Genomic DNA, 23,217 nt, shown 5'->3' on the forward strand with positions numbered 1-23,217 from the left:
GGGAAAGGAAAAGAGGAAAAAGTCTATGTGCGGCTATAGCTACTGTGTTTTCCGATGAAATGAGGGCCAGGCAAAATGGAAAGGAATAGGGCTCGCTGGCAACCACTATCAGCAGCCAGGACATCAGGCAGCCAGTCTGCACAACCCGGAGAAACAACCGGCTCTATGCAGCCCTGGCAGGCACACAGCAGCACTGAGGAGCAAATGCTTACAGACCAAAACACCGTTGGAAATACAGTCAATCCCTGCCTTTCAACTAGCTCAGCTTTTTGCAAACAGCACAACAAGAGACATGTAGCATCTCAAACTGTCAAAGCAAACAAGGATGGTAATAACCTCAGAGGCGAAGTAAGCATTCGGGTCCCGCCTGGACCCCAGAGATTATTTGCATAGCACAATTTCTCTTCTCTGGCTCCTTGTCTTTCATAAAAATCCTAAATAAATACCCACTAAAAAAAAAACTCAACAAAGACTCTTAGATTGCAGTTTGAATGTGGAAAGAAAGTAATGATAATCTGAGTTCACAAATCAGAACTCTTTTTTTTTTAATTGGGATAATTCTTTAGAAAACAGATACAAATTGCATTATTACTATTTGGGGAAGATATCTCAATTTTACTTAAGTAATTTGCCCTGCTTTTGACTGTTAGAGTATATTTTTAAGTTTCCATACAATTTTAACACCTATTTTCTAGAATGAGAGCAGTTAACTGTGTCCACAATTTTTTTAATTATTAAATTTTTTCAACCTTTAAAAAATATTCTTTACACAAGGAAAAATTTCAATATATATTTGGCCTAACCAGCTTCAGCCCTTGGGATTCTCAAGTTACATAATCGAACCAAATTCCTTTTTTGCTTTAACAACTTTAAGGTGGGTTTCTGTCTATTGCAACCAAATAGGACTGAGTTTTATATCATTCTACGTTATGTTTTAGATCTAGCATGCCTAATGAATGAGGAGCTTCCTCCGTATGTTAACAGGAAGCATACAACATGCAACAGATATACAAGATATACCACTATAAACCAAGCAGTGATGACAGACACTGAAACACATCATAAAACTGTACAGGACCACATCAGGTTTTGTGTTCTTGCTGCTGCTGCTGCTGCTGCTGCTGCTGCTGCTGCTGCTATTTTTTTTAAGGAGGGAATCTAGGGGGAAAAGTCCTGCATGAGTTTTCTGTCATTTTCATCCATTGGGCAAGTTTTTGGATGTTGCTTTAATTTCGAGTTCAACCAGAAACAGTTGATTATTAACTTGTAGTCTTGGCAATGGGCGTATCTATAAGACAACTGTGTCTCAAGCAAAAATACGTATTGATTAGCCAAACAACTGGCATTCAAGATTTTAAGTTACTTTAAGTTTTGATATCAAAAGTCAATTCCCAATAACTGGATATCAATGAGGAAAAAAGAATTTTAACTCTTACCTCACATTGGAAACACAAAAATTAATTCAAGATAAATTATACACTGAAACACACAAGCTAAAATCTATAAAGCTGTTAGAATAAAATGTACCTTTTAGAAGAAAAACATAGCTTTCTGTTCCTGGAATAGGCAAAGATTTCTTTGGACACAGAAAGCACTCACCATAATAGAAAAAGAAAAATAGACTTGATGAAAATTAAAAGCTTCCACTTACCCAAAGTCACCATCAAAGAAAACAGACAGCCACAAACTAGAAGAAAATGCTCTTGATACATACACCTGAAAATCTTCTTGATATACACAAATTCTAGGTTACACAAAAATATTCTACAACCCAATAATAAAAACAAACAATTTTGTTTAGTGAGCAAAAGTCTTCAGCAGGCACTTGACAAAGGAAGATATATAAATGGTTGATAAGTATATAAAAAAGTATTCAACATCACTGGTCATCAGTGAAAGACAAACTAAAACTGCAGTGAATGCCACCTCCACCAAAATGGCTAAAACTGGAAACACTAACAACACTAAATATTGAGTAGGATATGGAGAAACCAAAACTCTCCTACATCGCTGGTGGGAGTATAAAATGATAAAACTACTTTGGGAAATGATCTGGCAGGTTTTTTACATGATAAACATATACCTACAGTATGACTCAACAATTCTGTTCACAGATAGTCAGCTAAGAGAATAGAAACATATGTCCACAAAAAAAAAAGTTATATATAAATGTTTATGACAGCTTTATTTATAATTGGTAAAAATCAGAAACAACTCAAAGTGTATTAACAGAAGAATGGATAAGCAAAGTATGGAATATTCATATAGTAGAATACTAGTTACCAATAAAAATAGAATGACAACTATGAATAGGCTAAAGTCAATCATTTTCTTCCATCAGGTGTTAACTCTTGATGGCACAAGTCACAAAGGGTGGCAGATGCTAACATTGCACTGGGCTGTATTTTACAATTTAGGGTTTTAATTCTCAACCTACTCACTTCAGTAATATTTAGATTCACAGCGAAAAACAGAATGTGACAATGAATATATGTATGTTCACGTATAACTGAATAATTGTGCTCTACACTGGAATTTGACACAACATTGTAAAATGACTATAACTCAATAAAAAATGTAAAAAATAAAAAATAATATTTAGATGATTCAAATGGTCTTTTAAGTTTGTTTTATACACTATGGAAAAATTAACTTACTAAAATTAGACCATTTAATATAAATTAGTTTTAAAAAAATCAACAAATCAACACCTAAATAGATCACATTCCTTACTGGATAAAACCAAACTCTGGAGAGGGTGTGGAGAAAAGGGAACCCTCCTACACTGTTGGTGGGAATGTGGTTTGGTGCAGCCATTATGGAAAACAGTATGGAGATTCCTTAAAAAACTAAAAATAGACTTACCATATGATCTAGCAGTCCCACTCCTAGGCATATATCTGGAGGGAACCTTAATTCAAAAAGATACATGCAACCCAATGTTCATAGCAGCACTATATACAATAGCCAAGACATGGAAACAACCTAAATGTCCATCAGCAGAGGACTGATAAAGAAGTTGTAGTATATTTATACAGTAGAATACTATTCAGCCATAAAAAAGAATAAAATAATGCCATGTGCAGCAACATGGATGGACCTGGAGATTGTTATTCTAAGTGAAGTAAGCCAAGAAGAGAAAGAAAAATATCATATATTATCACTTATATGTAGAATCTAAAAAAAAGGGGGGGCACAAATGAACTTATTTACAAAACAGAAATAGACTCACAGACAAAGAAAACAAACTTATGGTTACCAGTGGGGAAGGGAGGTGGGAAGAGATAAACTGGGAGTTTGAGATTTGCAGGTACTAACTAATATACATAAAATAGATAAACAACAAGTTTCTACTGTAATATCTTATAGTAACCTATAACAAAAAAGAATATGAAAATGAATATATGCATGTATATGTATGACTGAAGCATTATACTATATACCAGAAATTGATGAAACATTGTAAATTGATATATATATACAATAAATATATATATACAAAAAAATAAAGTTTTGAAACTCCAAATTAAAAAATAAATAAAATAGATAAACCAGTTCACACGGTACAGCACAAGGAAATATATACAATGTCTTGTGGTAACTTATGGTGTCCCTTATCAATATTGGTCCCAGAGTAGGGTCCCCAACTAGTCTTCATTCACCAGGGATTTCCCAGCAAGTCCCACATCCCAGGAAACCCCTTAGTCCCAGGCAAATTGGGAAGGCTGACACCCTATCCCAGAGTCTAGAATGGACTTCAGCCCTCAGATGAGAATTAAAGGTCTCAGCTGCAAAAAAAAAAAAAAAAAAAGAGAGTTACAGAAGTCCAAGAGTTCACTATAACAGTGATGTTGTCATAAAGGAATGTCACCTAGCTACACTTTCAACAGTTAGATATCTGGGTTATAAATTAGGATAGTTGGTAAGAGGGTACAAATGGTTTAATAAACATAAACAAGATTATGAAGGATAAATCAATGAATTTGGTGAGTGAACGGATATGAAGGGAATTCAGAGAGTCAGCATTGACTTGGATTCACTTTCATTTCAAGATATATAATAATGCTTCTCTCAGAAAGTCAGTCATGTATCTTTCATGACACTTCCACTTGAGGAACACTTGTCACAAAACAATTCCATAATTTAAAATTCTCAGATATGTTGCAAACAATAACTCCCTTTTGAAAAGTCATATTGCATATCACTAAATTAAAAGCACTAAGAAAACTTAAGGGTAAAAATAACTATTTAAGTTTCTTAAAAGTAAATCAAAACTTATATCTCAACTTTTCAAATGTAATTTTTAATCAATATGTTTCATCATTCTATTTGGATAGGAAACACATGACCAACAGTTTACTATGGCCATAATAATCTTCAGTGGAGTAAACTTAAAATATTAATGGTTCCTCACATGGTACAATCCCATTTCTGGGTATTTATCTGAAGAAAACAAAAACACTAACTTGAAAAGATATCTGCACTCCCAAGTTCATTGCAGCATTATTTACAACAGCCGAGATATGGAAGCAACCTAAGTGTCCACCAGTAAGTGAATGAATAAAGAAGATATGGTGTCGGTGTGTGTATGTGTGTGTGCACACAATGGAATATTATTGAGCCATAAAAAGAATGAAATCTTGCGGTTTGTGACAACATGGATGGACCTTAAGGGCATTATGCTAAGCAAAATAAGTTAGAGAAAAATGAATACATATGATCTTACTTACATGTAGAATCTAAAACAAACAAACAAAAAAAGCTCATACAGAGAATAGATTAGTGATTGCCAAAGGTTGGGTGGGGGGAGGGTGAAATGGGTGAAAGAGATCAAAACACACAAACTTCTAGTTATAAAGTAAATAAGTCATGGGGGATGTAATGTACTGCCTGGCAACTATAGTTAATAATACTGTATTGCATATTTGAGAGTTGCTGAGAAACCTATCTTAAAAGTTCTCATCACAAGAAAAAAAAATTCTGTAATTATGTGTGGTGACAGATGTTGGCTTGATTTATTGTGATTTATGATTTCACAATATATACAGGTGTCAAATCACTGTGTGTACACCTGCAACTAATGTAATATTGTAAGTAAATTATACTCAATTAAAAAAGAAAGTAAAATAAACCACTAGTGGTTTCTAATAAGAATAAATTTGGTGACCTTTCAATGTCATAGAAGAGAAGGGATCTACCTCTGCACTCCCTTTTCTTTTTAATTAACATATTTTATTTTTTAGAGCAATTTTAGCTTTATGAGAAGACTGAGCAGAAAAGTACAGAGAATTCCCATATACCCAGCTCCCCTACCCACACAAAGTTTCCCCTATTATTAACATCTTGAATCAGTGCAGTAAATTTGTTACAATTGATGAACAACTATTGATACATTATCATTAACTAAAATCCATAATTTATATTAGGGTTCACTCTGTATTATACAATTTTATGGGAGTTTTTTATTGAAGTATAGTAGGTTTACAATGTTGTGTCAATTTCTGGTGTACAGCATAATAGTTCAATCATACATATACATACACATATTTATTTTCATATTCTTTTTCATTATAGGTTACTGTAAGATACTGAATATAGTTCCCTGTGCTATACAGTAGAAACTTGTTGTTTGTCTATTTTATATATAGTAGTTAGAATCTGCACGTTTCAAACTCCCAATTTATCCCTTCCCACACCCCTTACCCCTCAGTAACCATAAGTTTGTTTTCTACGTCTGTGAGTCTATTTTTGTTTTGTAAACAAATTCACTTATGTCCTTTTTTTTTTAATTCCACATATAAGTGATAACATAGGGTACTTTTCTTCCTCTTCTTGGCTTACTTCACTTAGAATAACAATCTCCAGGTCCATCCATGTTGCTGCACATGGCATTATTTTATTCTTTTTTATGGTTGAGTAGTATTCCACTGTATAAATATACCACAACTGCTTTATCAGTCCTCTGCTGATGGACATTTAGGTTGTTTCCATGTCTTGGCTATTGTATATAGTGCTGCTATGAACACTGGGGTGCATGTATCTTTTTGAATTAAGGTTCCCTCCAGATATATGCCTAGGAGTGGGATTGCTGGATCATATGGTAAGTCTATTTTTAGTTTTTTAAGGAATCTCCATACTGTTTTCCATAATGGCTGCACCAAACCACATTCCCACCAACAGTGTAGGAGGGTTCCCTTTTCTCCACACCCTCCCTAGCATTTGTGGACTTTTTCATGATGGCCGTTCTGATTGGCATGAGGTGATTCCTCACTGTAGTTTTGATTTGCATTTCTCTAATAATTAGCAATATTGAGCATTTTTTCATGCACCTATTGGCCATTTGCATGTCTTTATTGGAGAATTGCTTGTTTAGGTCTTCTGCCCATTTTTGGATTGGGTTATTTGCTTTTTTGTTGTTAAGTTGTATGAGCTGTTTATATATTCTGAAAATTAAATCCTTGTCAGTCTCATCTTTTACAAATCCTTTCTCCCATTCCCACAGGTTGTCTTTTTGTTTTGTTATGCTTATGGTTTCCTTTGCTCTGCAAAAGCTTATTTAGGTCCCATTTGTTTATTTTTGCTTTTTTTTTCTATTGCCTAAGTAGACTGCCCTGGGAGAACATTGCTAAGATTTACATCAGATAATGTTTTGCCTATGTTTTCTTCTAAGAGGTTTATAGTGTCTTGTCTTATGCTTAAGTCTTTAAGCCATTTTGAGTTTATTTTCGTGTATGGTGTGAAAGAGTGTTCTAGTTTCATTGATTTACATGCAGCTGTCCAGTTTTCCCAACACCATTTGCAGAAGAGACTGTCTTTACTCCATTGTATATTCTTTGACAATTGTATAATGTCATGTTATACTGACTTTTAATTTTCTTCTTGCTTAGGAATCAATTGTACATTCAGGAAACAATTGTATTCACATCTAAAGAAAGTAAATAAAATTGGCCTGCTGAAAGTTTTTCCTAGTGGACAGAGCACTACTGTTAGAATTCAATGGTAGAAAATGTACTTTGAGCTAACTTTTATTAAGCTTAGAAAAGCATTGATTTTTTTCCCACTGGGAACACCCATAACTAGCCAAATTATGTCCCTCTGTGGTTAAGCAAATTTTGATTGTAAGTGCAGAATATCTGCTGCTTGGAAAATCGTAGTTATACACAGCTTTTCAGTATCCTGGTAGACTTTTGAAATCACGGATTTAGTTTACAATAATTATGGAGGGAAAATTCTATTTAAAAATAATATCAAAGTAGCTCTAGCTTCCTCAGGTAGCAACAGCTTAAAAAAATCTAATTAGAGTATTTGTCTTTTGAACAAAGATACTAATAGAAAACTGCCTTTTCTTAGATCCCAGCATAAGCTGGTGCATGAGATAAAGAAACAGTCATTCTTGCCAGACATCCTCAGGTTTATCCACCCTTCAATCGATGCACATATGCAGCAATTTCAATTTTCCTTATCCTTGCTTTACTGCAGTGTCCCAGAAGCGTGACAAAAGCATGGAGATATGATGGATTATATTTGTTTGGCCTAGAAATTCTGCTTCTTACCACTCTGCAGCAATTCATATCTTCATGAAAAGGACTAGTCTTTTTTCAGCTTTATTGAGGTATAATTAACAAATAAGGTTGTAAGATATTTAAGGTGTACAACATGATGATTTGATAGATGCATACACTATAAAATGATTCTCCCCATTGAGTTAATTATCACACCCACCACCTCACATGTATCTACCTATTTTTTTGCATGAGAACATTTAAGATCTACTCTCTTCACAAATTTCTACTATACAAATACAGTGTTATCAACTACAGTCAGCATGTTATACATGAGATCCTCGGAACTTAATCATCTTATAACGGAAAGTGTGTACCTTTTACCAACCCCTCCCTATTTCTCCCACTCCCTAGCCTCTGACAACCACTTTTCTGCTGTCTATTTCTGTAAGTTCACTTTTTTTTTCAGGTTCCACATATAAGTGACATCAAGTAGTATTTGTCTTTCTCTGTCTGGCTTGTTTCACTCAGCATAATGCCCTCAAGGTCCATCCATGCTGTCACAAATGGCAGCATTTCTAAAAAGGCTATTCTCACCACTGACTTTGACTTGCCATAATCGCACTCAAAAGGCAAACAGTCACGGAGGCAGACCAAGAGACAAAATGCGAGCCCAAACTTTCGTAATTAAATTTAAAATAAAAGGTTAATAGTGTTCTTTTTCTAAATATAGATCCTCTATCACCACGAAATGAAATTTCCTAATATTAGAGAGCCTATTTTTAAACATTGATAGGAGAAGATTTTTCCAATCACCAAATTAGTGAATTTTAGGTCTGTGCAATAGAACAATAGAATACGTAACAGTAATGTACGGGGATAGTATCCTAACAATCAAAAGAGCAGTAATTAGTTAATGATATAATAGAGAATTTGATATACTTGGTCTTATATTTTTGAACCAAATAATCATCAGCATTAACTTGGATGTACAGCTTATGCCTGCTAGATTTTCAAATTATTCACAAAAAAATTCTGAGTATCCTAAGCATGCCATTTGACCTTTTTTGAAATGTTATATTCAAGAGGGAGACAAGGAAATAGGAATCTAATTTTGAAAATTGTCTAAATTCATGAAGATATAGCAATGATGATATTATAAATTCAATGAACATCTTGTGTATGCACAGGACATTTTTAAAATTACAAAAATAATGTATAAATACTTTTAAAGCTTATTTGAAATATTGGATAGTGGAAAGAATACTGGACTCACCAACAGATTTTGTTTAAATCTATGGTTCAAACAACCTTCCTGTTTCCTGCCTGTGACTTAGCCAGACCATGCAGCCTCTCCATTTCTTAATTTAGGCATTGACATAATGGGTGTAACAACATTCCCTTCACAGAATTTTTGTGAGAATCAAATTAAATAATGTATATGACAATGAAAACAAATATATGTATGTATATGCATGACTGAGACATTGTGCTGTACACCAGAAATTGACACACTGCAACTGACAGTACTTCAATAAAAAAATTTTTTAATGTATATGACAGTGCCTGGTGCAACACTTAATACATGATAGTCAATAAATATTGAATATTCAACTGAATCTATTGGCAGTAAGAAAGATGTAAACCACACTTAAATTTAAATTTCCCGGTATAACTTTGTAAGCTATGAACATGGTCCAGTGTCCCAGAAGCATTCACCTTGTATTGCTTAATAATGTTCTTAAAGTGTACACATAAGAGAAGGTGCAGTTGATCACATGCTGCTTGGCAGTGTTGAAGCAGCACTATGGAACTAATAATAAACGTGAAGAAATTTGAAGCTACCTGCAAGTCTACACTGAGACACTATTCAGGACATCAGCAATTCTAACTGGAAATTTCCCAGAGAAAATTCAGCTACTTGGTCAGAAGAGATGCAGAGATATACTCTTTCTTAAGAAACAGAGAACCCAATCAAGAAAACTAAGCCAAAAATAGTACAGCTGCTGGAACTAGATGACATTCCTATAATTTAATTAAAATCAATTTAATTAGCAAACCATGGAGCAGCATATAAGTACAAAACACTGTGCTGAAGATTTGGAAAAGAAGTGTGACATGGTACTCATTAAAGAAAAAGCCCATGGTTTTATTGCAGAGTCAAGATTGGCCCACTAGAGAAAAAAAAATCTGTAATAAGTCCTTAAACATAGGATTAAATGATGAATTCTCTAGTTTGGAGAGGGAAGACCTTAACATGGGCATCCATGCTGAAAACATGGATGTCAAATCCTGTATATGCTGAGAAGCAGCATGGTCCAATAAAAATGGAGACCTCAGTTCTAATTCCACTATGACTAACAACCCAGGAGACATTGGGCAGGCAGTTGATGTTTCAGTTTCTCCACTTATAAAATGCAGGGTCTACATTACATGATAACTATAGTTCTGTAACAAAATGGAAGACAGTCTTAAGATGATTCTTGAGCAATGAATAGAATTTGGACAGTCAGGAATTTAAGGAGAATGGCCCTAAAAGTGAAGAAAATCACATCATGTTTGGATGAGAGTAAAGACATAATACTTCCCTGGTTGAAGGGAGTAGGAAAGTAGTGGGAAAAATAGAAAACCTTCAACCAGATTGTCTTATGGGGCCAAAGATGCAAACTAAATATCTATATCATAAATGAAAATGTAAGGCAGACAAAACAGGATCCACTGCTGAAATCAGTTCTGGCTTTTGGGTTGTTTAATAAATATTACTTGACAATAATAAAGTCATAGTTGCTATCATTTTTATCATTGTTATCACCAATATCATCACAAACATATTTAATATTATTTTAACTACTATCTTTTGAGAACATACTCTGTCCCAGGCACTAGGCTAGATTTACAGATATGAGCTCCAATCTCACAACATCTTTTTTTTTTCCCATGGAGGTACTGAGGAATGAACCCAGGACCTAGCGCATGCTAAGCATGTGCTCTACCAATGAGCTACACCCACCCCCACCACAGCATTTCTTGATCGTTAACTCACTAACATTTATTGATCACCCACTATGTGCTTGGTCCCATGCTACATGACTATAGTCCTCATTATTAACCCATTAGGTAGGTAGGATTATTATCCCTACTTTATAGACAGAAAAACTAGGACTTAAAGTCATTTGTCCAGGATCATACAGCTAAAAGTTAGGTGCATCAGGATTCAAATTCACACGTATCTGACTGAAGTTCCTACACTGAGAGGCAAAGGGGGGGAAATGCTAATGAGCTTAAATTATAAAAGCAGCACCCCTCCAATAGGAATGTCTCTGCACACACTCAGAGTGGGAGCACTGATGACACCCTGTTGTTCTTTCTGCCTTGTGTGGTGCCTATGGAGAACTGGCGGTCAGGGCAATACTTCCTGTGAGCAGAAGCAGAGAAGCCCCCAGATAGGAAAGCAGAAGAAGCCCTTCAAACTGAAAAGACAATTTTGCAAAGAGGAAATGAAGATGTCCAATAAAAAGATGTTCAACATTGCTAATCATCAGGGAAAAGCAAGTCAAAACCACTATAAGATCTCACCTCACACCTGTCAGATTGGCTATCATCAAAAAGAACACAAAGAACAAATTTTGGCAAGGATGTGGAGAAAAGGGAACCCTCCTATACTGTTGGTGGAAACGTAAACCAGTACAGCCACTGTAGAAAACAGTATGGAGACTTCTCATAAAACTAAAAATATAACTACATTACGACCCAGCAATTCCATTCCTAGGCATATATCCAAAAAAACCCCCACTAATTCAAAAAGATACATACACCCCAATGCTCATAGCAATGCTATTTACAATTGCCAAGGTATAGAAGTGTCCATCAACAGATGGATAAAGAAGATGTGGCATATATATAATGGAATGCTACTCAGCCATAAGAAAGAATGAAAATTTTGGCATTTGCAGCAACATGGATGGACTTGGAGGGCGTTATGCTAAGTGAAATAAGTCAGAGAAAGACAAAAACTGTAATGATATCACTTATATGTAGAATCTAAAGAATCCAACAAAAAGGAAGCAGACTCATAGATAAAGAAAACAAACTAGTGGTTACCAGTGGGGAGAGGGAAGTGGGAGGGGCAATATAGGGGTAGAGGATAAAAAAAGGGGTTATTATGGGATTATATGAAATAGTGTGTAAAACTTTTGAAAATTTCAAAGCACTATAGAATTTTTTTTAATTAAAAATTAATTTTTTAAAAAGAAGAAGCCTTTCAAGGATGTAAAGTAACATAGCTTTTTAAAAACATGATATGGCTGTGAACTGCTGAGAAACAGCAGAGGCTAATGGAATCCCTGGTGTTCCCCTGCAAGGAATGTGACTGCTCTTTTCCAGCACAGGTTTTAGGCCAAGTGTGAATTCAAGAAATAAAATTTCAATTCCTTCAAATAACTACAGTTCCTAAACTGAAAACCCCCTTCCCATATGCAGTGTGGAAAAAAAACTAGTAGCAGTCTTTCAAACACAGCTGTATACTTTAATTGAAGACATCATTTATAGAAATGAAATGCAATGGTGTTATGAATGCATGTATACACACACACAAATACAAACAAGAATTCATCCAGTCAGTAAACACTCATTGAGTATCTATTATACATGGTACAGACAAAAGTCTTCAGATATTGCTTCCGCTTTTTCAAGGAGCTCAATGTTTTACTAGACCTGGATTTGAATAATCATAAAGAGAGGTGCTTTTTTAATTGCTAAATCATTAGAGCAGTGGGAATAAAGCAATCAAAGTTTGGGGCAAAATAGATTATTCTTAGTTGGGGTGACTCAGGAAGACTTAGAAATGCACACTGTAAAATAACAGAAAATATACATTTTGTTGTCTGCCTCTCTCCCTGTTCCCCACCCTGTACCTGGCACAGAGCTCCTAAAAGTCTTGTCATTTCCTATGTGGTAAGAGTAGTAGGAGCATCTTTGGTTCTAATACGTGGTCTTTGGTCTTGGTTCCTGACACTGAGCTCCTAAATACCCTGGAATCCCTGAGTGTCGGAACAAACAATCTTTTGTTCTAATGAGGAAACTCTCAGTGGGGTCCTGGATAGTTTTGAGAGAGGGGCTGGTCACCAGAAAGATCAAGCCATAATTAGAAGCTTGGAACTTTCAGCCCCATCCTCCATACTCTGGGAAAGGAAGAGGGGCTGGAGATTAAGTTAATGAGCAATCATGCCTCTGTGAAGAGGCCTCCATAAAAACACCCAAAGTATGGCATTCAGAGAGCTTCCATTTACTGGTAAACAAGTGTTTCTCCGACTTCTGTGAGCTATTCTAGCAAATGACTGAATCCAAGGAGAGGGTCATAGGAACCTCTGACTTGTAGCCAAGGACAGAAGTCGTGGGGAACCTGGGGAACCTACTACTAGCAACTGGTATCTGAAGTGCGGGCCAGTCTTGTGGGACTGAGCCCTCATCAGTGGGCTCTGCACTAATTCCGGTTCGTGTCAGAATCAAACTGAACTGCAGGATGGTGTCAGAGAATTGCTTGTGTGACGGAAAAACCCACACATTATCAGAAGTGATACCAATGCCACACAGAGCTACACCAGTAACTCACAACAAAGTGTTGTGAGTGCGAGTAGAGGAAAACAGACGTGTTTTCCTTTACACACACACACACACACACACACACACACACACTGAGAGCACAGTCACCAATGTATTCTGTGGGAAATTCCTAGGACTGTAGAGCGGGAACTAGCCTAGGGTAATGAAGAGACCACTGACTGAAGATAAATACATAACACAATGAGGAATACTTCAAACACAGAAATGGGCCAGATTACTCACTATCACAAGTCACACCAAAAGACTGCAACAACTTCTAGTGATGAACTTGGGATAGACACATTAGAAGTGAAGTTCAACTTACAAAACATAAAAATTCAGCGGAAACCAGGTTCAATTTGCAGGAAATGTAACGGTCCGGTAGAAAACACTCTCTCAATCCATAATGTTAAGTATCCCCTTATCTTCTGTGTGAATCTCACACAATTTTCTGTGATGGACTCTGTGAACTTACTGTCATTCTAATACAGTGGATATAAGTACAAATTAATGCCCTCAGTTCCACAACAGTTTAACTCAAAACAGCATCTACAATGTGCCAAGCACCGTGCTGCGGCCTTTCACCTTTATTCTTCTATTCTAGGCATCATCCCATTCTACTAATGAAATATAATTCACACTCAGTTGGTAAGAATAATTGAGATCTGCCACCTCAAACTCCAGTAATCATTCAAAATAAAAAAAAATCACAAAATAAAGGAAATCATTCCCTTCTTTTTCTTCTCAGATAGCCTCGAGACTTATCTTTGGGTCTAGTCAAATAGTACTAATGTATTTTTTTACTCCCAACTCAAAATCTAGTCAAAATATATTCCATAATACTTAAAAAAAAACTCACAATATTCACACATAGCAACCTAAATAAGTTATTATTTTAGCAAAGTGAATAACACACTAGTATCCTGATTTTTCCAGATGGAAATACAGGCATCATGAAACCAAGGCTTAAAGTTAAGTAAACACTGTAAATCCCAATACAAATTTTCCTGAAATAGGAGGACTCCAATTCACTGTATTCAGACTTCATGAGAAAGAAATTGTGAATTACAGACAGTTCAAAATTTTTTATCTAAAGTGCATGTGTAAGTTGACTATTACGATTACTTACATTGTCGGCTAGACTGAGTGCTTGTTGAGACCATGTCTCAAACATCCCATCATCCCTAACAGCTAACATAGTGCTTGGTTAAAAAAAAAAGGAAATCATATTTATTTAAGGTCTTAAATTATATCTTTTTAAATACAGTTGTCTAAAGTTCCTAGCATTTGGTATTCTAAGAGCCAACCATTCACTTTCCCAAGGCTAATTCAGAATCTCTCAACCAAAAATACTGCAGAACACATTCTGCCATGTCTTTTGAAAATAGAGAAAATATTTTAAATTCAACAAAATCCATTCCTAAACTGAACCACCAGAGTGAAGATGACTCCATTCTAAACCTTGCAACCACAGGAGACAAACTTCCAGTGGGGAAAATTTTCAATCAGATTCCTTCTGACCCTTTGAGGGTGGAGGAGGTCTGCTCCAGAAGAGACCATCAAAGGCACTGAGACACATGATGGCTTTAAAAGAGACACCCATTTCCAAGGCTGAGTGTCCAAAATGGCATGAATAACTTAAAGCCCTTGGACTCAGCAGCATTCTACAGCAGCCATTCATTCCCTGTGAAGTAGCTGTCTTACAGAGATGGAGGAGGTCTCAGATGAAGCCTCTCCACTTCTTAAGGACTGTCTTCTCATCAGGTTAGTACTAGCAGTCTGATGGTAAGGGCCATCCAGACTCTCCTTGATTTAAGGCCACCCTTGCAGGGATCTCTGAAGACAGATGGTCACAGCTGCAACAGCTTCCAGTAGAGCCCTATTACTCGATGGCCCAGAAGACTCAGATTTCTAGAAGAATGAAAGGTGATTCTGCAAAGTCCTATGGAGAAGTTACCCTAACAATAAGAACAACGATCAGCTACAGCCATCAACAGAGCCTCCCAAGGTGTCTTTGATGTCAGGAGTCAGCAACTGAACTGCAAGACTTGGTGAGAGAGGGCCAGAGTGTGAAGGGTTAGATGATCTTAAAATCTTACTGAGAGGAGAAGGGAATGTGTATCTCAGAGTGTGAGTTTCATGAGGGGCAGAAAGGTTTTCTGTCTATTTATGGTTACATCCACCATATCTAGAAGAATTCCTGGTAAACATTCAATGAGTCTTTGTCAAATGAATGAATAATAATAAAATAGCAAATCAATAAAATAATAAAGTATAAAATAAACCATATGCTAATGTTTTAAAGTTTCTGTCATGAATTGAATTGTGTCCCCTCAAAAAGATGTGTTGAAGTCCTAACCCCCCAGTACCTTAGAATGTGACCTTATTTGGAAATACAGTCCACATGATCTGCAGATGTAATTAGTTAAGATGAGGTCATACAGGAGTAAAGTGAGCCCTGAATCCAATACAGGGTGGGTCCTCAGTCAATTAAGGACAAGATGTCCTTTAGAAAGGGGAAATTTGTGCACAGACATGCATTGAAGGAAGAAGATGAAATGGCCCAGGGAAAAGATGGCTTCCTACAAGCCAAGGAGAGAGGCCTGAAACAGATTCTTTCCTCACAGCCCTCAGAAGGAATCCATCCTGCCAGCACCCAGCACCTCGAGTTTGGACTTCTAGCCTCCAGAACTGTGAGACAATACACTTCTATTGTGTACGCCACCAGTTCGTGTCATTTTGCTAACACACCTCCCAAAACTAAACAATCCTCCAGCTTGTCTTCCTGCTCCCATACAGTCTGCTCTCCCCAGAGCAACACAGTGATCAATTATACCATGCCTCTCATTCTGCAAAACACACAACAGCTTCCACCACATGGAGAATGAAATGCAAATTCCTTCTCACGCCCTACCAGGCTCCGCTCCTGGCTCCCCCATTGACCTTATCCTCCACTTTCTCTCCTCCACTGCTTTCTCTGCCAGCCAGCAGTGGTCTCTTTGCTGTTTCTCCAAAAAGTCAAGACTGCTTCCCCCTCGAGGCTTTTGCACTTGCTTCTCCTCCTCTCTAAACTTTATTCCTTAACGTGTGCATTATTTGCATCTCAATTCATTTAGAACTCATGGAGAGGTCTTCTAGAGAGGACTTTCTGACAAGCCTGTCTAAAACAGTGCCCCACATCACCTCTAACCCTCATTCGGTGGCTGTGTTTTTCTTCACAGCAGTTATCCCTTTCTGACATATTAAATGTTTGTGTTCATTTTCTGTCTCCTCTTCTAAAATATATGAGGATTGGGGCAATGTTTTGTTTACTGGTGTATCCTCAGCACCCAGAACAACGCCTGACACATGGTAGGTACACTAGATAAATATTTGGTAAATGACTGAGTGCAACAATCTTTCAAATTTGGTCTGACATCCTTAAAAATTCTATAAAAAGAAGATATCATTCAGCCACTAAACATCTATTTGGCACTTCTTTTGTACCTGGGACTGGAATAGGCACAGGAGAGACAAGTATAAATCTGTCATGGACCCAGCCCTTAAGAAGCCTAGGGCAGAGCATTTCATCATGTTCCATGAATTACAAAAGAGAAAAGTCAGTTCTACCTGACTGGTAGGAAAGGCTTCATAGAATAAGTAACAGGTGAATGTAGGCTTAAAAGAACTTCCATTTTAAAAAAAGGCAACATAAAGTTGCCCAGAGTAGCACAGGATAGTCTGGTGGGTTCAGACAATGAAAAGTAGTTAAGCACAGGTGGAACACAAGTGCTCAGGGGCACAAGAGCACAATACTTGTGTGGTGAGAGTTGAGGTTTGATGGAAAAGCAGGGGACAGACAGCTTATTTCCCATTTTAAGGAACTGGAAGTTCATCCTAGAGCCGAAAGAAGTTTCCTGCCAAAAGAATTTTCCCAAGATCCAGCCTAATGACCCCATTACTACCTTGAAGTCTGAAAGGGATGGAACCCAAATCTCTAAGGACATGTATCACAACTCTACTACCAGCATTACCATATTGTAAAAATTATTTTGCATGTGAATTCCACCTAGAAAGGAACACAACAACATGAAAACTACTTGATTTGTTGGGGCATGGGCGCTTTGGGGTGGTTGTTGTTGTCTGGTTTCTTTTCTTTTTCTACTAGAATGTGGTTTGATACATGGCTAGTACTCTGCTGGCTTAGACTCTCCGGTTTTATGACTGCCACTCCTCTACGTGGGTCTGCTTTCCCCAGCATCAACACAGCTTGGAGACACCATGTCACAATTATCTGTTGACTTTGCTTGGAGTCTATGTGTTAGCCCCCAGCTTTGACAGAGAGAACAGACCAATCGTAGGTAAGGACTGCCACTGACAAACTGGTTTTTCTAACCATTCTAGACCTGAGCATCAGGCCTTCTGGTTATCACTTTTCCAAGCACAAACTCAGTGCATTTATCTAGTCTACTTATTTTCAATTTTTCTAAATGAAATCCTTTTTTCTTTTCCTCAGCAAAATCTCACACAGAGCCCAGTGTATAAAATCTGTAAAGTAATGTTTAAGTCATTATAAATACATGATGCAGATTTAAATTTGTACCATTTGTTTACAGTAGAAGTGATCAATGAGCACAGTGTGGCTTTCTTGATGAACCAGACATTTCAATCCTGACTTACGGATGGCAGATGCAGACCTGTCATTACCAGCACAAAATTTGGTTCTATATATATATATTTTGTTGGAGAATACATTTTCTTTACTAGAACTGACTGATAGACTCTGAGTTTTAAAAATAGAGATCAAAGCAGAGCTAGAAACTTTATCCTATGTCTCATTTACAATTAGTTTATGTCAGTTGGACTCATCATTCTGGACTCTAGAGGCTGCAGTCAAATCCAACTTAGTTCATAGCATATGTTTTTTAATTAATTGCCATTGATTAAAAATTGAAAGATTTTACTTAAAAATCTAGATTTCTGGTTCCTTTTAAAAAATCTCTGAGGGTCTGGCAATACTGGGGCCATATTCCTACCTGTGACTACTTTAGATGGTTTGCTCTTCCAGATGGCCTTACACACACACACACACACACACACCCCATCTTCCATTCAATACCCACCTGGGCCCTGCAGCATTTAAGTTTGTGTTCCCTGAACTGTATATCCAAAGATAGCAGGAGAAGCTTTATTCCCTTCTTTCTGTCTCTCCCATCTCCCTAGCTTGGCATCCTAATGCAAGCCACCATCAGGCTCTTCGTGGGCCACTGCAGTGACATCCTAGATGTTCTTGTTCTAGGGCTACCCTCTCCGTGCAAGCCTATGTACATTTGCCCTTGGATCCATTACTTGTCTTCCATTGGCTCTTGCAACTGGCATTTCCCAGACATTGCTGTTAGCTGTCTTCTGACTGGGTTTAGCCAATGGGAGGCACTACAGGAGACTGGATAGGGGAATAATAGGAGAGACCAGGGTATTTGTGTCCCTCCTCTCTGCCTTATGCAGTGTCTCTGAAAGGAGCACCTCCCTCCCATGGCTGTACCTCCTGGAATCCTCACACAGGTTCTCTCTTCTACTGGGAATAGCCTTAAATCACTCAGGGTCCCAACAGGAAATAGATGGCACTTTTGAAAAGGATAATTTAAGGTGCATATATTTACAAAGGGATTATTTACAAAGATGTAGGTATAAAGGAACCACAGAGGATAGTGCTTTAGCACTCCTAGGCTCAATGAGAAGGAGACAGTCAGGGAGAGCTTCCATTTTGTGAGAAACAGGCACCTTAAGGCAAGGGATACAGCCAACTGAGGATAATTCTACAGAGAAGGAGCCAGGAAATAAAATCCTGGACACTGCTTTCCTCCCTCCACTGGGTTTCTCTACTGTGGCACTACAGACATCAGTTTGGGCCAGTAACTCTATGCAGGAAGGGCAGGACTGACCTGTGCATTGTAGGGTGTTTATCTGCATTCCATTAGATTCTGCAACAACCAAAAATGTCCCCTGGGGATCGAAATCACTGCCCAGCTGAGAACCACTGAAGTTCAACTGCCTATTATAATCCATTCAGGTCAGCCTCACAGAGCAGAGAGAAGAGTGGAGAAAGGTAGAGAGTGGATCCGGAGGGGCAAACAGAGGACACTCAGCATAACTCTGCTCTACATTGACCTGACCTGGCATTGACGCCCCCACTCATTCTTCACACTAGTGTTACCCAGCTCCTACTCAGAAAGCCCTTCCCTGGCCAGCCCCACCATTTGCTAAATTAAGGTCTCACTCATTATTCTAACTAACTGTTCCCTATTCTTTACCCTCAGACCTTATCACAGTTTGCAATTATGTATTTTCTGTGTCTGTTTATTTTTAATATCTGTCTCACCTGTGGACTGAAAACCTTTTGAGCCTATGGACCGTGACTGTTAATTCACCTACCACCAGCACAGTGGCTGGCATAAAACTGGAGCTCAATAAACATATGATGAATAACTGAATTATGAATGAGTGTGCTAACTTGACAGCATATGTTAATATACTGGTGACATTTGTTATGTTAAGTTTGTTTTGGATCACATTTGAGTGTTCTTATTGTTAAACAAATAAAATACATTTAAAATACAGTCAAGAAATAAACTATGACTCAGATATTCACACAACTCTTATGTTCATCAAAAACACTGTGAAAATCTCTTATCTGGTAGAATGTCCTTATTTTGTATATGAAACTAAGTTAAACTAATGGAACAGGCTAAAAACAGGTAAATTAATAGTAATAATAATAATAATTCACCAAAAGTAATGCAAAAGTTTCTGTAACAAATGTAATTTGGACTACAGAAAAAAATTTTAAAGAGAAAAGTTAAAAAGGCAGAAATAAAAAGCAATTTTGGGCAAACTAATCCAATTAATAAAATGAATAATGTTTAAAATAAATAAGCTCATTTGTATACCCATATTCATAGTAGCATTATTCACAACAGATAAAAGATGGAAGGAACCCACATGTCCATCAACCAATCAACGGATAAACAAAATATGACATATATATGTGTAAATACACTTCAGCCTTGCAAGGGAAGGAAATTCTGATACATGCTACAACATGGATGAGCCTTGAGGACATTATGCTAAGTGAAATAAGCCAGTCACAAAAGGGCAAATACTATACGATTCCATTTATATGCAGTACCTAGATTAATCACATTGGCAGAGATAGAAAGTACAATGGTGGATGCCACTACCTAGAGAAGAGGGTAGTGGGAAGTTGTTCAAAAGATAACAGAGTTTCCGTTTTGCAAGATGAAAAAGTTCTGGAAATTAGTTGCACAGCAATGTGAATATACTTAAGAACTTTACCTTAAAATGGTTAAAATGGTAACTTTTATGTTATGTGTATTTTACCACAAAAATAAATGCATTAAAAGGCAAAAGGAACTATATAAATTAATAAGATCACTCAAAATACAAAAAAATAAGTCACAACTATAGCAGTACAAAGTCCTTGGATTATCATTCCCAACAGACAGGCATAAATTTCACCTGACAGTGACCTGTCATTTACTGAATTCCTGTCATGATAATTCTGCCGCTCGTTAATGTTAGGGAAACACAGTTTCAGGTCCGTGTGAGAAGCAGCGAAGAACAGTGTTAAGTGTATGAGTCCAGAGACAGGCTGCCTGGGTTCAAATGCCTGCTTCTTCTAGTTCTTACTCACTGTGTGACCTTGAGTAAACTGCTTAGACTCGCTGTGCTTTAGTTTTCTCATCAGTAAAATAAGGATAATGATACTACATACACCATAAAATTGTTATAAGAATTAAATCGAGTTCAGAAATTTTTAATTTTTATTGATTTATTTTGGGGGGGAGGGGAGGTAATTAAATTTACTTACTTATTTTCAGAGGAGGTACTGGGGATTGAACCTAGGACCTCGTGGATGTTAAACATGCGTTCTACCACTTGAGCTATACCCTCCCCATCCCCCAAGTTAAGACATTTTAAATGTTTAGAAGATACTCATATAGTGTAAAGTCAATACAAATAATAAAGTAGTCTCAGGCATACATTAGGCTTCCTTTCTAAGAGGACTTGTTCTTTTATTTTCCTTCCCTTTGGGCACAAGACTGGAAGAGTCCAAGCTCCCTCCAATAAACTGCTCCCTTAGGAGGTATTGAGTGTTTACTCCAGGCCACACAGCCAGCAAGTGGTGCCCCTGAGCTATGTGACCCAGGCAACAGTGGCTGTCAGCAGCTCCCTGCTGTCTGAGCAAGCCTTCCCCAGGCCAGAGTAGAACCTATCACCTATTCTCTCATTAACCCTTCAGGCCCTCCTTTTCCACTCAGCATCTGATAGGCAGGTAGATAAATCATTCATAAACTCAATTCCCTTCCTGGTTTTTATTTTTACATTTTTTCCATGGAGTATCCTAATGTTGAAAAGGAAACATTTATTAATTTCATTAAGAATCTGATTTAAGTGGGATCCAGTAAAATAAAAATAAGCTGTTACACTTTTATGTCAATCCAAGATGAAATATTAACCACAAATAAACAAAAACATCCAGACATGACTTCAAAACCACAAAATTGTGCTTGTTTTCTGATAGAGGATGAAATAATAAATATTCGCTTCTATAGATTTAAGATAAGTAGAAGATGCAGAAAACTTACTTTCAAAAAAATTAAATATCATTACAAAGAGTTGGGTGAAGTGCCAAGAATACAAATAATTTTTAAAAAGAGAAGCCATGACTAGAGATGACATAATGTACCTTCTACATAGCTGAAGGGCAAAAGAGCAAATATGTGTGGCTAGAGTGCGTAATAACTGAAAAGGATTAAATGGCCTAGTTTATCTTCTTTGATTAATTTTTAATCCTCACATCTCTTTGCTCTCATTTCCCAACAATCTAAAAAACATCATTGCTTTCATCATTCTATCCCAAGGCTTCATGGACTATTTAGTAGTCACTACTTCCTACAGTCCACTTAAATATTACAAGCATTGGAGAAACATGACAGCTCCCCTTATGCATCACCATTACTGTCTTTTATCTGGGCCATCTCTAAAATACAGAATGTTAGCTTTGATTTTGTCATCGGCCTGTTCATTCATTTAACAATTTTTACTGAGTGCCTCCTATGTACCAGGTGCTATATACCTACCAGGAGCTGGGAAATAGCTGAAGCTCCTGCTACATTAAGGCTACATTACAATTGCAGGGACAGAGTAGACACACATTTAAGCAGAGAAGTTTGTGTATTCAAGGCAGAAAGAGTAACAAGTGCAAGAATCCTAAGACAGAACAGGGATTGGTATATTCAAAAAACAGCAAGAAAGCCAGGAAGGAAAGGGAGAAGGGTAGTAAAAGAGGCCAGAGAGGTACCAGGAGCACATGGCAGGGACTTCAAACTGTACTGTCTAATGGGGAGCCACGGAGAACTGGAAGCCGGGGTGTAGTAGGGCCTGATTCACACCAGGAACCACTCTGGAAGCAAGAAGCATGTGGAGACCAGAGTCTAGGTAGGAAAAGCAGAGGCAAAGGAACAAATCAGGATGCTATTAGTTGATGCAAGAGATGACAGTGGGTTGGATGAGGATGGTAAGGGCAGGTAAGAAGATAAGTGGCTGGATTCAGAATGTAATTTTTTTCATTGCAGTATAGTTGATTTACAATGTTGTGTTAATTTCTGATGTAAAGCATAGTGATTCACTTATAATATATCTATAAATATATTCCTTTTCATATCCAGAATGTATTCTGAATGTGGATATGACAAATTTACTGACTATAGGACTGGATTACAGGATAACAGTAAGTGCTGACTTTTTATTTATAAATGTTTCATACAAATCCTGACAACTCATTTTGCAAAGTTTTGATAGAGCAAAAATTATATCATGCACACCTGTCCCAAAAGAAAACAACTAAAGTTTTAACAACTCCCACCTAAACTAAAGAGAAGGAAAAAAACAGATTTCTAAATAATTACATCTAAATTGTTTTCTTATGCACGTAATGTTCTTGGAAATAGCATGGGCATTGGCATGGTAGAATTTATTTGGAATTTTTAAAAGTACATAAAAACAAAATCGTTCACCATTTGCAACAACATAGAGTGACTTGGAGGACATTATG

The 23,217-nt window shown here is 37.0% G+C and overlaps 1 protein-coding gene across 4 annotated transcripts in view; it reads right to left on the reverse strand.

Moving 5' to 3' along the window:
• MAPK10 (mitogen-activated protein kinase 10) overlaps nucleotides 1-23,217 on the reverse strand; it is a 438,616-nt gene that overhangs the window by 254,084 nt on the left and 161,315 nt on the right. The window lies entirely within an intron of this gene.

Source organism: Camelus dromedarius, chromosome 1 (genome assembly GCF_036321535.1).
Source record: "Camelus dromedarius isolate mCamDro1 chromosome 1, mCamDro1.pat, whole genome shotgun sequence".
Classification (NCBI taxonomy): domain Eukaryota; kingdom Metazoa; phylum Chordata; class Mammalia; order Artiodactyla; family Camelidae; genus Camelus; species Camelus dromedarius.